Genomic DNA, 16,855 nt, shown 5'->3' with positions numbered 1-16,855 from the left:
TAAGCCACAGATGGGTCTTTCTTGCTGAATTTTGTTTTTCAATGGAGTATATTTTTGTTGAACATTTTGAATTGTTTCCTTAAAGGTTCTCCACTGTTCATTTACCACCATACCTTTTAGCCTAGTTACCCAATTTACCTTAGCCAGTTCTCCCCTCATATTGTCATTGGCTTTGTTTAAGTTTGATTCTTGCATATGACTGGAGCATGTCACTTTCAAACTTAACATGGAATTCAATGGTATTGCGATCACTATTTCCCAGTGAATCTTTTACTATGACATTACTAATTAAACCTGCCTCATTACACAATACTAGATCTAAGATAGCTTTATCCCTAGTCGGTTCACAATGTATTGCTCCAAGAAACTGTCCCAAAAACATTCTACAAACTCATCTTCTAGTCCACTCTTGCCAATTTCATTGTCCCAGTCTATACAAATATTCAAGTCCCCCACAATTATTACATTGCCTTTGTTACGAGCTCCAATAATTTCTTGTTTAATGTTCTGTCCAATGGTATAACCACTGTTGGGGGCCAATAAACTACTTCCACCAATGTTTCCTAATTTCCACCCATACTGACTGTACTTCATGATCTTCTGAGGCCAGATCCTTTCTCACTAATGTCCTTATGTCATCCTTTATTATCAGGGCTATCCCTTCTCCTTTGCCATTGTCTGTCTTTCTGAAATATTGTGCACCCTGGAATATTTATTTCCCAACCTTGATCACCATGTATCCATGTCTCTGTAATGGCAATTAGATCTAAATTATTTACCTTTCTTTGTGTCACTAGTTCATCTATCTTATTCCAGATGTTTCACGCATTCAGATAAAGAACCTGTAATTTCACTTTTTTTTTTACACCTATTCCCTGCAATGACTTTATTCGCTGATGTAAAATTTCTGTTAAACTCTCTGTCCCATTCTGCTTGTCTTTACCCACAAGGCTACACAGTTCCGGTGCGTCAACCTTTCTCTTTGGATTTCTAAATCTCCCCTCACCCGAACCCTCCCCCCAAACCACACCACCCCCACACCCCCTCCCCGCCGTTAGTTCACAACCTCTAGCCTGCACACTTTTAAGTTGGTAAGCTCTGTCCCTTCCTGCCACACTGATTATCATTGCCCTTACTGCTTTCTTGCTCTCTTGCCTTCTCCTCTCTCTCTAAATTATCACATATTCCCTCACTTGATCCCTCGCCCCCATTATTTAATTTAAAGCCCTCTCCACTGCCCTAGTTATATGACTCACCAGAACACTGGTCCCAGCATGGTTCAGGTGAAGACCTACACAACAGTACAGCTTCACTTACACCAGTACAGGTGCCACTGCCCCATGAGTTGAAACCCACTTCTTCCACACCAAACTGTGAGCCAGGTATTAAACTCTCTAATCTTATTTACCCTGCACCAATTTGCTCGTGGCTCAGGTAATAACCCAGAGATTATTACCTTTAAGGTTCTACTTTTTAATTTAGCCCCTCGCTGTTCATGCTCCCCACACAGAACCTCTTTCCTAGCCCTATTTATGTCGCTGGTTACCCAGGTGAACCACAAAAACTATTTCCTCCCTTTCCCACTGCAAATTCCTCTCCAGCCCTGAGCAGATGTGCCAAACCCTAGCACTGGACTGGTAACACAACCTTCTGGACTCTCGCTTTTGGCTGCAGAGAACTGTGTCTATCCCCTGACTATACTGTCCCCTACTACCATTACATTCCTATTTACTCCCCCCTGCTTGAATGGCTTCCTGTACCATAGTGCCATGGTCCTTTTGCTCATCCATCCAGCAGTCCTCGCTCTTATCAAGACAAGCTGAAAGAACCTCAAACCTTATTGGACAATTGCAAGGACTGAGGTTCGTCCACTTCTGCCTTCTCAATCCCCATACCTGCCTCACTCGCAGTCACACCCTCCTCTCCCTGACCAAATCAGAAGACCCTATCTTAAGGGGTGTGGCTGCCTTCTGGAACAAAATGTCCAGGTAACTTTCTCCCTTCCTGATGCATCGCAGTGTCTGTAGCTCGGCCTCTAGTTCATTGACTCTGAACCAAAGCTGCTCGAGCAGCAGACACTTAGTGGAGACACGCTTGCCGTGGATCACACTGGTGTCCACCAGCTCCCACACACTGCAGCCACAACACATCACCGGCCCTACCATCCTTAGTATGTGTTAGTTAATTAATTTTTAAAAATTAATAAACCCCACTACTACTTAGCTTTACTACTGCTGGTGAACCTTACTACGAATAAAAAAAACCTTACTAATAAATTACCTGAGTCTCAGTGGGTTCTTACTCTTCTTATTCCAATTAATGTTATACTAACCCCGATTAAAATTCCTTAGTTTAGATAAAAGAAAAAGATAAAATGTTCACCAACCACTTACCTTCTTTGCTGGAACGTCACATGTCAATTCCTCCACATTGAATTCCCACGTGAAACAAATCCTACCTTTACATTCTGACTATGTCTCACTCAGGCAACGTCTCCACTCTGTACAACCCTTACTCAGTGCAATTTGAAAACATGACTGCTTTGATAGAGCCTCTGATGAATCACCAGCTAGCTAAGCTTCCTGCTACAGTAATTAACACCTATTGAACCAACTACTTTCAGTTGATTGACAGGTAACTGCCACTGCCAGGCAGCTATCTATTTAACAAAGCAATTTAATTAAATTGAAGTTTGAAAGTTCTATGTCAACGGCCAACTTTTAATCTAAATTGAACTTGAGAAAAACTTACAGTACTTACCACATGAACGTAATTTTAACGTAATTCCCATCTTCACACTCTGACCATGTCTCAGTCAGGTGAAGTCTCCACTCCATACACCCCTTACTTCCTTAAATGCCTGCTTATCTACCTTCTTAACTTTTAATCTATTTTCACAGTCCACCTTAGCCAACTGTCTGAATACCTTTGTAATTGCCTTTATATAAGTTTAAGACACTAGTTTCAGACCCAAGTTTCTCACTCTACAATTGAATGAAAAATTCTACTGTGTTATGATCATTCTTCCCTATAGGATCCTTTACTATGAGATTATTAATTAATCCTGTCACATTACATACTACCCGATCTAAAATAGCCTCTTCCCTGATTGGTTCCACAAATCATTGTTATAAGATACTGTCCCGAATACACTATGAACTCATCCTCAAGGCTACCTTTGCCAATATGATTTGTCCATTCTATATTGTTACAAGCATTTCCATTTTTTTTGTATTAAAACTTTGGATTCTATATTTATAAAACTGAAATGGAATTCATTGACATTGAATCATCTGGAGATGGCTGAACCTTGTGTTTTTTTAAAGAAATAAAAAGTTTTGGGACTGAGTTTGACCTGAGAGTGGAATGTAAACAGTTACCGGAAAACACCAGCATGTTCTGGAACCAACCGGAGAGATTATATTAGGCTTGGTATTGTGTAATGTGACGGGATTAATTAATGACCTCAGAGTAAAGGCGACCACAATATGATTGAATTTTGCATCCAGTTTGAAAGAGAGAAGCATGGGTCTAAGACTAGTATTTTAAACTTAAATAAGGGCAACTATGTATGAATAAAAGCTGAGCTAGCTGAAGTGAACTGGTTTACTAGGCTAGGAGATAAATCAATAGAGAAGCAGTGGTACGCATTCAGGGGATATTTCAGAATAAGTATATTCCTACTATAAAGAACAATTCTAAGGGAAGCACCCACCATCCGTGGTCAACTAAAGAAGTTAAGGAAAGCATCAAACTTAAGGAAAAAGCATACAATTGCACAAAGATGAGCGGCAGGTCAGATGATTGGTCAGAATATAAAGAGCAGCAAAAGATTAATCAGGAGAAAGAAATTAGAGTATGAGAGGAAGCTAGCTAGAAATGTAAAAACAGAAAGCAAGAATTTCTCCAGGTATTTAAAAAGGAAAAGAGTAAGAAAAGGGAGTGTTAACCCTCTGGAGAGTGAGAATGGGGAGTTAATAGTAGATAATAAGGAAATGCTGGATGAAATTAACAGATATTTTGCTTTTGTCTTCACTATAGAGGATATAAAAAACATTCCAATAATAGCTGTAAATCAGGAGGTGGAAGGAAAAGAGGAACTTGGTGAAATTACAATTACCAGGGAAACAGTACTGAGAAAATTGATGGAGCTGTGGACTGACAGATCCCCGGGTCCTGATGGATTTCATCCTAGGGTCTTAAAAGAGGTGGCTAATGAGGTAGTGGATGCATAAGTGTTAACTTTTCAAAATTCGCTAGTTTCTGGAAAGGTTCCATCAGACTGGAAAGTAGCAAATATAACCCCTCTATTCAAGGGGGGGGGGGGGGGGGGGGGGGGGGACAGAAAACAGGTAACTATAGGCCAGTTAGCTTGACATCTGTCAGAGGGAAGGTGTTAGAATTGATCATTAAGGAGGCTATAGCTGGGCATTAAAAAGCTAATCAAGAATAGTCAGTATGGTTCTGTGAAAGGGAAATCATGTTTAACCAATTTATTGGAGTTCTTTGAAGGAGTAACATGCACTGTGGACAAAGGGGAACCCGTTGGCATACTGCAATTGCATTTCCAGAAGGCATCTGACAATTTGCCACATAAAAGGTTATTGCACAAAGTAGGAGCTCATGTTGTAGGGGGTAACATATTAGCATGGATAGAAGATTGGCTGGCGAGCATAAATGGGTCCTTTTCTGATTGGCAGGATGTGCCGAGTGGAGTCCTGCAGGGGTCTGTGCTGGGGCCTCAACTTTTTACAATTTATATCAGACTTAGATGAGGGGAGCAATGGCTTGATACCTAAATTTGCAGATGACACAAAGATAGGTAGGAATGTATGTCGTGAAGAGGACATAAGGAGCTTGCAGACCGATATAGTTGAGTGACTGGACAAAAATCTGGCAGATGGAGTATAATGTGGGAAAACGTGAAGTTGTTCACTTTGGCAGGAAGAATTAAAAAAGCAGTGTATTACTTAAACAGAGAATGACTGCAGAATTCCAAGGTGCAGAGAGATCTAGCTGTAGTGCATGAGTCACGAAAAGTTAGTAAGCAGGTAAGCAAGTCATAAAGAAGGCTAATGGAATGCTATGCTTTATTACGAGAGGAACTGAAAATAAAAGTAAGGATGTTATGCTTCAGTTATACAGGGAATTAGTGAGACTACATCTCAAAAACTGTGTGCAGGTTTGGTCTCCTTATTTAAGGATGTAAATGCGTTGGAGGCGGTTCAGAGGTTTACTAGATTGATACCTGGAATGAGCGGGTTGTCTTATAAGCAAAGGTTGGACAGACTGGGCTTATTTTCACTGGCGCTTAGAAGAGTGAAGGGACCCTTGATTGAAGTATATAAGATCCTGAACGGTCTTGACAAGGTGGATATGGAAAGGATGTTTCCTCTTATGGTCGAGTCCAGAACGAGTGGCACTGTTTTAAAACTAGGGGTCACCCTATTAGGACAGAGATGAGGAGATTTTTTTTTCTCTGAGGGTTGTGTAACTTTGGAACTCTGTGCCTTAGGTGGTGGTGGAGGTGGGGACATTGAATATTTTTAAGGCGGAGGTAGATACATTCTTGTTAGGCAAGGACATCAAAGGTTATCGGTGATAGATGGGAGTGTGAAATGCGAGACACAAACAGATCAGCCATGATCTTATTGAATGGCAGAGCAGGCTCGAGGGGCCGAATGGCCTACTTCTGCTCCTAATTCGTAATATTCACATACCTGTTTACAAAGAACCCAACAGAGGGATTGTTTTCTGATGTTTACAAGTGACAAAGGAGTGATTTATGGTGGCCAAATGACTTATTTCTGGAAAAATTTTGTTTTAATTTGAACTGTTGAAGCAGTCAGTTGTTATTACTGCCTGGAGAGGAGAAAACCTGCCCACATTTCTCTCTGAAAAGGAATCCTGCATCACTTGAGAAGAAACTCTGAACTTCAATTGAGGCAGATTCCTATTTCCTCCTGTCTCTGAAAAATCCCTGCATCAAGCTGTACTGTTGCCTCCCGTGTTTTAAGAAATCCTGAATGTTTGCAGACACCTTGTATCTTTAAAAGATTTGAATCAAATGTGTAAGAATTAACACCTGTTACTGCACACCTGATGGAAGATCTATGTGAAGTTTCTGCATTTGGACTTTATTTGAACACCTACCCAAAACAGACTGTTTATCAACCTCGCCTGGAAAGACTCTGAGTGGCATCCAACTATTCAACTTTGGAACACCTCGCCAAACCAAAGAACTTCCAACTCTTCACTTCAGTGTAAGTTTTTTTCTTATTCCTTTGAAACAGCTGTAAACAAAAAATCCCTTTTTTCCAGTTAACCTGTTTTTGGATGCATGTAAGATAAGAACACAGGGCTTTAATATTTTGATTCGCGTATATATTTATTTCATTATTATTTAAGACTTAGTTTTATAATAAACGGATAATTTGGTTGCTTATTAAAGAAACCTCGTTGATGTGATTTATTCTGGGGACAAATAGAGTATATAACCGGCTGTTTCGCTATGTGCGAAAATTTATTGATACGTTTTGACCTGTGGAGAAGTGGGACTGGATTAACAGTGCACTCCTCCCACCTTGATCATAGGGGGTGGGGGGTGGGGTGTGTGGGGTGGGGGGGGGGTGGGGCATGTGGGGTGGCAGGGGGGCGCTATAGTCTACTCCCAACAGTAACTTCTTTCCATGGTTGTTTATCGCTACACAAAACCGATTCTACACCTTGATCTTCCAAGCCAGATCAATTCTCACTATTGTACTGATCTCATCCTTTATTAAAAGAGCTTCCCCACCTCCTCTTCCTTTCTGCCTATCCTTCCCAATGTCGGGTACCCCTGAAAATTCAGTTCCCAGCCTTGGGCATCCGAAAACCATGTCTCTGTAATGCATCAGATCATACCCATTTATTTGTATTTGTGCCATCAATTCATATCTCTTGTTACAAATGCTGTGCGCATTCAGATAAAGAGCATTTAATTTTGTCCTTTTACATTTTTCACTACTCTGACCCTATTTGCTGGTGCACTCTTGGGTTTGTATGTTCTGTACCTTGCTGTCACACTCTGATCATTACCCATATCACTACCCTGTATTATTACCTGTCCTTTCTCTTTAACTTTCTAAATTCCCTCTCAGTTGAAACCTTTTCCCCACCCCTACTATTTAGTTTAAAGCCCTATCTACAGCTCTGGTTATTCGATTCGCCAGGACACTGATCCTAACACTGTTCAGGTGAAGCCCACCCCAACGCAACAGTTCCCTCTTTCCCCAGTGCCCCATGAATTGAAACCCATTTCTCCCACACCAATCTTTAAGCCACACATTCAACTCTCTGATGTTACTGACCCTCTGCCAATTTGCTCATGGCTCAGGTAGTAAACCAGAGATTATAGTTTGTAATTCTGCTTTTGAATTTAGCCCCTAGCTGCTCGTACTCCCTCAGCAGAACCTCTTTCTTAGTCTGGCCTATGTCATTGGTGCTTATGTGGACCATGACAAGTGGAGCTTTCTCCTTCCACTCTCCAGTCCCAAGGAGATGTCCTTAACCCTAGTATCGGGTAGGCTACACAGCCTTTGGGACTTACGCTCTCGGCAGCAGAGAACAATACCTGTCCCCCAACTATACTGTCCCCTACCACTACTACATTCTTGATTACTCCCCCAACTTGAATGGGGAAGTGATATCTCACTAACCAAGTTGTATTTTTTGAGGAGGTCTCCAAGATGAGTCTGTCTATGGATGTTATTTATATGAACATCCAGAAGGCATTCAGTAAGATTCTGCACAAGGGACTGTTAGCAAAAATGGAAATGTGTGGAAATAGAGGCAACCTATTCGCATGGATAGGGAACTGGTTAGGAAGCAGGAGAGAGAGAGTAGGGATAATGAGTATACACTCCAATTGGCGGAATGTGACTAGTAGCGTCTCCCAGGGAATCTGTATTGGGGCTTAAGATTTTCATTATAATTATCAATGGCTTAGTGTTGTCAAACTTCTTTTATCTAAGTTAGAAGGCACAGTAAGTCATGTAAAGGAACATAAGTACTTGCCTGTGAACAGTGACTACACTTCAAAAGTACATCACTGGCTGTAAAACACTTTTGAAAGTCCTGAGGTTGTGAAAGAGGTTATATAAATGCAAGTCTGTCTTTCTTTAGTAAATGGGCAAAACTGGGGCAGATGGAGTTCAGCATGGGGAAGTGTGAGGTCATCCTAAGAAAGACAGATCAGAGAATTTTCTAAATGGTGACAAACTATGAACCGTGGTGCAACAGAGTGTATTAGGGGTCGATGCACAGGAATCACTAAAAACTGGTCAACGGGTACAAAAAAAATCAAAAAAACCAGTAGGCTGTTAGCCTTTATCTCAAGGGGGCTGGAATACAAAGGGATGGGAGTTATACTACAGTTCGATAAAGCTCTGGCTTGACCGCATCTGAAACACATCATTCCGGGCACCGGACCTCAGGAAGAATATATTAGCCTTGCAGGCGGTGCAGTGTAGATTCACCAGAATGATACTGGGGCTAAAAGGTTTAAATTATGAGAACCGGTTGCATAGACTAGGCTTGTATCCCCTTTAATATAGAAGATTAACAGGTGATCTAATTGGAGCTGTTTGAGATGATTAAAAGATGTGACAGGATAGAGAAATTATTTTCTTTGTCGAGTAGTCTTGAACAAGGAGGTACAACCTTAAAATTAGAGCTACACAGTTCAGGGGTGATGTCAGGAAACACTTGCACACACAAAGGGTAGTAGAAGTCTGAAGTTCTTCCATCCAAAAAGTTGTTGAGGCTGGGATTCAATTGCAAATTTTAAAGCTAAGATTGATAGTTTTTTGTTCGACAAGGGTATTAAGAGTTATGGATCCATGACAGGAAAATGTAGTTAAGATACAGATCAACCATGATCCAATTTAATAGCAGAACAGGCTTGAGGGGCTGAATGGCTGATTCCTATTCCTATGTTCCAAGTTGCAGGCTGTGGTCATGGGGTGGATTTGTGAAGTGATTTTCTGAAATCTCTCTTCCAACTCTGCTGCCATCTTGTATATAAAAATATCACAATCCTCAAATGACAATGGGCAAAATATATTGTAACAGATAATAGACCTGTGACAGTAACAGTAACAAGAAAAAACAGTGATAAAGACCAGAGTAAACCAGTGTATAACAAGGCAGTGAACTTAAAACGGAAGATAACCAAAAAGAAACACTAACACATGAAACAAATGCATCAATTTTGTTATTCTACTATGTCTTTTTTTCAAATCTGCATTGTGGTGAGGTAACAGCAGGTTGTGTATCATTTCTCATTTGAGTGGGATGAGACTTATTGCACTGAGGTTAGCACAGTCATGTAGCCACATGCTCACTTCTTCAATGTATACATCAGCTCCTCCCCTCACAGACTGCCACAACAAAATGCAGCATCATTACATAATGGCCACGGAGCAATAGGCCCAGGCACCTGGCAACTCTTCACATGTTGTGTTGTAACTCAGTTTCTCAACGTCAGGGTTGTGGGAAGTGCTCAGTGAAGGCCAGACCCTTTCCCTGTGGAAGTGAGAAAATATGCAACACCAAATGTTGCCCACGCCACTCTCACAGACCTCCCAACAGCCAGTACTAGAGCTGCATCAGAGCAAGTCTTCTAACCATCTTCTCTGCCAGCAGCTGCACTTCAAAGGAAAAGAGAGGATAGAAGAAAACTACAGGAGGAAATCAAAAAGCAACAAAAGCTCTGCTGGTTTCCTTTCCAATTCTGTGGTAAGGAATACTACAAGACTTTGAGACAGATACAGACCACAAGAGGTACTGCATGAACGAGAAAGGGTGAAAGGCACCTCGATTACTTAAGACACACTGAAACAGGTTACCTGGCTCACTTAATCTATTTCCATGGTTTTTTTTGTCCTATCTGGATCTGAAACCCTTTACCAGAAAAGGTGGTGGATTCTGATAAGAATTTTAAAAGGGAGTTGGGCAGGTACTTGAGGATGAGGAATTTACAGGGTTATGAACAAAAAGCCGAGGTGTAGGTCGAAGTATGACTGCTCTTTCAAAGGACCAGCACAGGCACAATGGGTCAAATGGCCTCTTTCTGTGCTGTAATGTCTATAATTTATTATGTTTGTTTCTCCAGCAACAACTACAAACTCTTAAATTTCAATTGTAGACTTCATGGAGCATAGAAAAAGCAGAATGTGAGCAGGGAGGGAATTCAAGGTTGGGGACAGAGTAACAAAACAAAAATGGGTAGGCAACTCTCCAATTAGATAGGCCAAATGCTGAATGAGGAACGAGGGAGAAATGTTCAGAAAAGAAATATGCAACCACTATGTCAGTCGCCACATTGGTACGAATCCAGAATTTCTGGCCTGTCTCAGAAACGATCAGCTCCTTACATTCCACCCACATTTTAAAAATGTTCTTGAGAGTTCAATGTTAGCAATTTCTACAACAGGAATCAAAGGTTAAGGTTGGTCACCTGAGCAACGTTAAAGATTTTAAAAGCAGAATTTAAAAACATAAATTAAATGGGCGGCACAGTGGCGCAGTGCTTAGCGGCGCAGTGCTTAGCACCGCAGCCTCACAGCTCCAGGGACCTGGGTTCAATTCTGGGTACTGCCTGTGCAAAGTTTGCAAGTTCTCCCTATGACCGCGTGGGTTTTCACCAGGTGCTCCGGTTTCCTCCCCCCGCCAAAGACTTGCAGGTGATAGGTAAATTGGCCATTGTAAATTGCCCCTAGTGTAGGTAGGTGGTAGGGAATATGGGATTACTGTAGGGTTAGTATAAATGGGTGGTTCTTGGTCGGCACAGGCTCGGTGGGCCTGTTTCAGTGCTGTATCTCTAAATAAAAATAAATAAAATAAATAAAAATTATTAATCTTAGCCCCAAGAGTTAATAATTTTGCCTAGAATAAACTGCTTAAATATTGACTTCAAAATGAATATGAAATGTGGCATACCACATCAGGAGTCTTAACACAAGTTGCTGCAGGTTTCTAAAAGCCAGTGGATGACAATAATTTTTTGGCAATAAAAATGGTGGCCAGATTGAAGCTTCTTAGACTGAGAAACAGGATTCACAGGAAAGTGTTTAAGAAACTCAATGGTCCAGATTTTGCTGGAGTGGGACATCTCACATTGTGGTCCCTTAGACTCTTTCCTTCACCTTTCAGCCCTACAAATTGGTTAATGTGTGAGCTGATAACAGCACGAGGGCAATGGGGCATCTGGGACCTTGATGAACAATGGGACCAACAGTCCATCTCCTCAACCAATGAGATTCATGAATTGAGAAATGATGGAACGACAGAGATGGAAATTGGGCGAGTTAGATTTAAATGCTGGTCAATTTATGCATTAATGCCGGCGAATGCCATTGAACTTATTATTTTGGCAGCAAAATCTGGACCATTGCGTAGGCAAGGATAAGAGCCAGGCATCATCTTTCTCTTGATGTCACACACCAGTGACTCCAATGTGTTCTGACCCATCTACAATCCTATATAAGATAGTCAACAAAGAAAGCTTTGCCAAACACTTCTGCTCCTTTGAACTCTGCAATGAAGGCACTTCTCCAACTTGCACAGCACAAAAAAAATGACATTAAGTGGAATCTCAAATTTGCGAAGACTGTTACCCTCCCCCAAAACAAAAGAAAACTTGTCTTGTGGGGACGCTTTCAAAAATTTCCTCAACAATTCTACAAGGAGATTCGGGCAGAGACCACAAACCACTTCGCAAATTACACCACAAACATAAATCGTATGATGAATACATCTTCAATTATGGATAGAGAACAAATGGAGAATGATACTGCACAGAAGCAACAAAATAGCTTTTGTTCAACTGCTACAAATGTAATGACCTCTATATATTTAAGGGGATTGTCATAAATAGTAACTAAATAACAAAAAGCAGAACTTGGCAATGATATGCTTTCTGAAACTCAGGGTAGTTTTCCCAGATCAGAATGTTTCCCATCAGCAAACAATTATAGATCAGGAGCACAATCCACTCAGTGAGTTTCAATATTGAACATGTACTATACAGCAAGTAGTATAACTTTAAACATTATGAATAAACCAGCAGACACATCTGACGCAATACTGAAGTTATATTTACCCACACACACGGGTGTATAGTGATGTGTCATAAACTTACCTAGAATTTGTTACAAGCAAGACTTGCACAGCCCACTCATATTAGGGGCATTAAGCTTAAGTTGGTTCCCTTCACTCAGACAGAAATTAAATTTGCTAGTTCTCCATGGAGACCTGTGTACACCACACGTCCAAATACACATTCAGCTGTAACTGGTAGAACCCATCACTCAAGCCATTCCTGCAGTAATCTGTAGTAAAGACTGAACCTTTTAGTATTATGACACACAAATTAGTGGAAATCTGAAAAATGTGAAACAGAAATAATCCACAATTTATGAATTTTCACGCGTACACTTACCAGTTTATTTTTTTCCCTCCCCAATTACACTAATGAACTAAACATTAAGTGGAGTTCTGTGAACCTCTATCTTTACTGTAGCTTGGAAGGACCAAGGACCTACGGGTTTTCTGATTTTGAGCTCATTATACCAGGAATCTCATCCAACTACAAGGCAGACGACTCCCAGAGGCCTGTTAAGGACAGCCCCACAGGAAACCACTCGTCATAAGCTCTGGAAAGAATCATATTCTCCCACATAAACACAGTGTGGAAATGTTCTGACCTGTGCATTTACGCACATAAAATCACTGATAATCTCTTAACACACTTCCGATGCTGCACGCAAATCAAGTCATTAACCATGATTTTTGTATCAAATACATCATTTTCCTTTTTGCTCGAGCAGGAAAGGGCTTTGCAACTGCAGATCTTTTACATGTTTCGTATGTTGGATACGTCTTGCACTGAATGGAAGATAAAGGGATTCAAAAAAACACAAACGACAAAGTAGATCGTTAATTGTTGCAAATACACTATTGGATTTGTGAGGGAAATCTCAAAAATAATGCAACACCCCCTCCCTCCCTCCCCTTACCCACCCCACAGGCTGCAAAAAGCAGTTTCCCGACAAACGAGCCACAGGACAAAGGAGTTTAAGATTTTCAAAAAATAACTCACCGTTCGCTGCTTTTATTCCTTTGCAAAGAGTAGCACGGAATGTTGTTATTGTGTTGTTTCACAGAGATCTCGCTCTGTCTATGTGTGTGTGTGTGTGTGTGTGTGTGTGTGTGTGCATATATCTCTCTGTAGAGCTGTACCGGGCTGTGTCTCACGCAGTCTGAGGCTGGCTCGCAGTTGCAGCGCCCGGCGGGCGGGAGACCGGCGCCAGACCTGAGCAACCGACAGCAGAGACACCAATCACAGCAAAGGGGAATGCCATGCAATCATAGAGACAAAGCCAGAACTTACTGTACCCTGCAACGACATCAACATGGCTCTTTTTCTTCAAATCTCAACTACAACTGCTTTTTTAAAAAAAACAAGAAACATTTTCACAAACAACCATAGATTTTCTCAATCCTCATTTCAGACAAATGGCATAAATTGGTCCCCTCATTGATGCTGCTGGCTGCAAAAGCTGAAGACTCCAGTAAATGGAGCAACACCAACCAAGACAAAACACTCGGTCTAATTACAGTATAGGTTCCTTCAAATGCAAAATCCCCTTGGAATTATGATCCTCCACTGCTATAATTATGTGGCTCAGAGATGGTTTAGCCTTTGTAATTGCAATCTCAGTTGCAGTTCATTCTTCAAACCTGAACAATAGTATATATTTTCCAACTGGTTTGAACAAAATGTATAACACAATTGCTTATTCCAGCACAGCTTTGCATCTGATGAAGGGTTACTGACCTGAAACGTTAACTCTGCTTCTCTCTCCACAGATGCCACCAGACCTGCAGAGTATTTCCAGCATTTCTTGTTTTTATTATAGCTTTGCATCAACTGTCAAAGTCAGCAGGCGTTAGAGGCCTTGGACTTTGGGAAAGTGGTGAGTGGAATGTGTTATATTGGATTCTTTGACTTGTGTTGGAAGCAAGACATTACACAACAGAAATTTTGTTGCAAGAAAAGTTTATTTGTTTAGCCAGACCGTCAAAGTGTTTTATCATTTTGATTCCAGTTCTGGCGTCTTGTGGATCCTCAATTTCCTTCGCCACTCCATTGCGGCCTGTGCCTTCAGCTGACCAGGCCTCAATGTCTGGCATTCCCTCCCTAAATATTTCTGTCTCTCTACCCCCACCCCCCGCATTTTAAAACCCACCTATTTGACAAAGCTATTCATCACCTATCTAGATATCTCCTTATAAGATTTGGTGCCAAGTTTTGCCTTATAACACTCCTGTGAAGCGCCTTGGGACATTTTATTATATTAAAGGCGCTGTATAAATGCAAGTTGTTGCTGTGAAGCTGTAGAAAGCATTAGGATTCAAACACTGTCCTGTAGTTGGAAAGAAGCAGCTCAAGTCTGAAAAGTATCTTTAATGTGTTTTGAGTTTTTTTTTTATTTTCAGATGGAAGAGATGCACACCGAGGGCTTGCTATTGATCAAATAATCAAAACATTATGAACACATCAAGAAAGTGGGAAGAATCAAAACCCACCAAAAAAGGACCAGAGCGATGGCCCCTACGTTTTTTTTTGATAAAAATGACGTGGTAACAGCTCAGCATCGCCACCAATAGCAACATAGCAGTACTGCAGCTACCCTACAAACTATTAAACCCATAAGAATCTGATCGCCATCAACTTATTTCAATCTATTCAGGGTTAAACGTAACAGTTCTGGAAATTAATGGCCTTTCTATATTTCCCTCCATCTGCTTTTCAAACAAAGCTTTGAACCTTGTTGTATCATTCTGCTCGGTAGTGACACTATTGGTCAGTCTGAGCATTGCATCCGTCTCCAAGAGAATTCCTGTTTTTCACGTAACTTGTGTAAAAAGTGGATACTGTCAAGGAAATGCTGAGCTCATCCTGGGATCTCCAGTCCTTAGTAAGCTACAAAAATGCACTCTAAAATCTCAATGAATATATGCAAGGCTATATTTTCTGCAACTCACTGTTATGGGGGACAGGCAAAAATGTGGAGTTAAGGCCACAATCAGACCAGCCATGATCTATTGAATGGCAGAGCAGGCTCAAGGGGCCAAATGGCCTCCTTCTGCTCCTATTTCTTATGTTCTTATGTGAAGCCCCATAGAATATACAGCACTGAAACAGGCTCTTTGGCCCACAAAGTCTGTGCTGACCATCAACCACCCATTTATACTAATCCTACACTAATTCCATATTCCTACCACATTCCCACCTGTCCCTATATTTCCCTACCACCTACCTATACTAGGGGCAATTGCTAATGGCCAATTTACCTATCAACCTGCAAGTCTTTGGCATGTGGGAGGAAACCAGAGCACCGGGAGGAAACCCACGCAGACACAGGGAGAACTTGCAAACTCCACACAGGCAGTACCCAGAATTGAACCCGGGTCGCTGGAGCTGTGAGGCTGCGGTGCTAGCCACTGCGCCACTGTGCCGCCCCATAGTCTCTTTCCATTCCAACTACCTCATCTCAGCCTTTCAGTATATTTTTCTATTTTTCTCATATATGTATCTGTTGTTTTGTCCTTCAAGGCGATAATGAACTTGTCCATCAGCTAGGGTGTTTAGTAGGGTTCCCTTGTATACGTAGGTGACTGCCGAGGCCGATCTGTGCCATGCAAATAGGGCAAGATACTACAAACGATTGAGTTTTCGACAAGCTGCTAGCTCGGGATTTCCTCTTCTTGCATTTTCTCTGTGTCTTTGATATGTACTTGCTTTCGAAGGAGGCTGCACCCCTATTTAATTGTTCCAGGTGCAGTGATCCTGGGCGAGCTTCTCCTAGGACTAAGCAAAGCCTTCAGAGTGTCCTTGTAGCACTTCCTTTGCCTGCCATGATAGCGCACCCCAGACTCAAGCTCTCCATAGCAGGTTCACTTTGTTAAACAAGTGTCAGGCATTCTGGCTACATGACCAGCCCAATTTAGCATGTCAGCTCGGGTGAGCACCTCAGTACCTGGTATTTTGTCCTGCCATCTGATCTTCAAAAGCTTCTGAAGGCAGCTCAAATGAAAGTGATTGAGCTTCTTGGCATGGTTCTGGTAAACAGTCCAAGTCTCGCATGCGTAGAGCAAAGTGGGCTGGACTATTGTTCTATATGCTTGTCAGCTTGGTAGGCAGACTTACTCCTCTTCATTCCCAGACTGAAGTTCAAAGTCTGCCGAAGGCTACATTTGCTTTGGCAATTCTTGCATGTGTCATTTTGTCATATTGAAAGAATTTAAGCTATTTGCCTGAACCACTTCCTGTGGTAATAAGTTTCAAATTCTAACCACTCTGTGAGTAAAGAACTACCTTTTTCTCCCCCTACTGAATTTATTAGTGACTATCTTAACTATCTTATATTTATGACCCCTAGTTTTGAATTCTCCCACAAGTGAAAACATTCTCTCCACATCTACCCTGTCCAACCCATTCACAATTTTAAAGACCACTATGAGGTCTCTTCTAAGTCCCCTCTTTTCTAAAGAAAAGAGACTCAACCTGTTCAATCTTTCTCCATATCTGCAATATCTCTTTGTAAACCTTTTTTGCACTTTTCCCAGTGCTTCTATGTTCTTTTCATAGTATGGAGACTTGAACTGCACACAGTACTCTAAGCACAGCCTGACCGGGCTCCTATACAAGTTTAACATAACTTCATTACTTTTGAATTCTATACCCTTGGGTATACATCCCAATGCTTTGTTAGCATTTTTAATTGCTTTTCTGACCTACAATGCTGCT

At 41.3% G+C, this 16,855-nt stretch overlaps 1 protein-coding gene across 3 annotated transcripts in view; it reads right to left on the bottom strand.

The window, feature by feature from the left end:
- The window catches only part of LOC137372580 (uncharacterized protein C1orf21-like), a 279,366-nt gene extending 266,040 nt beyond the window's left edge, over window positions 1–13,326 (bottom strand). Inside the window, exon 1 of one of the 3 annotated variants that reach the window (XM_068036520.1) lies at window positions 13,142–13,326. The gene's annotated coding sequence lies outside the window, so the exon portion shown is untranslated. The remainder of the gene's footprint in view (window positions 1–13,141) is intronic. The other 2 variants (XM_068036519.1, XM_068036518.1) reach the window with 2 other exon arrangements.
- Between the last annotated feature and the right edge of the window lie 3,529 nt (window positions 13,327–16,855).

Source organism: Heterodontus francisci, chromosome 8 (genome assembly GCF_036365525.1).
Source record: "Heterodontus francisci isolate sHetFra1 chromosome 8, sHetFra1.hap1, whole genome shotgun sequence".
NCBI classification, from domain to species: domain Eukaryota; kingdom Metazoa; phylum Chordata; class Chondrichthyes; order Heterodontiformes; family Heterodontidae; genus Heterodontus; species Heterodontus francisci.
This window is presented reverse-complemented; position numbering and strand designations above follow the sequence as displayed.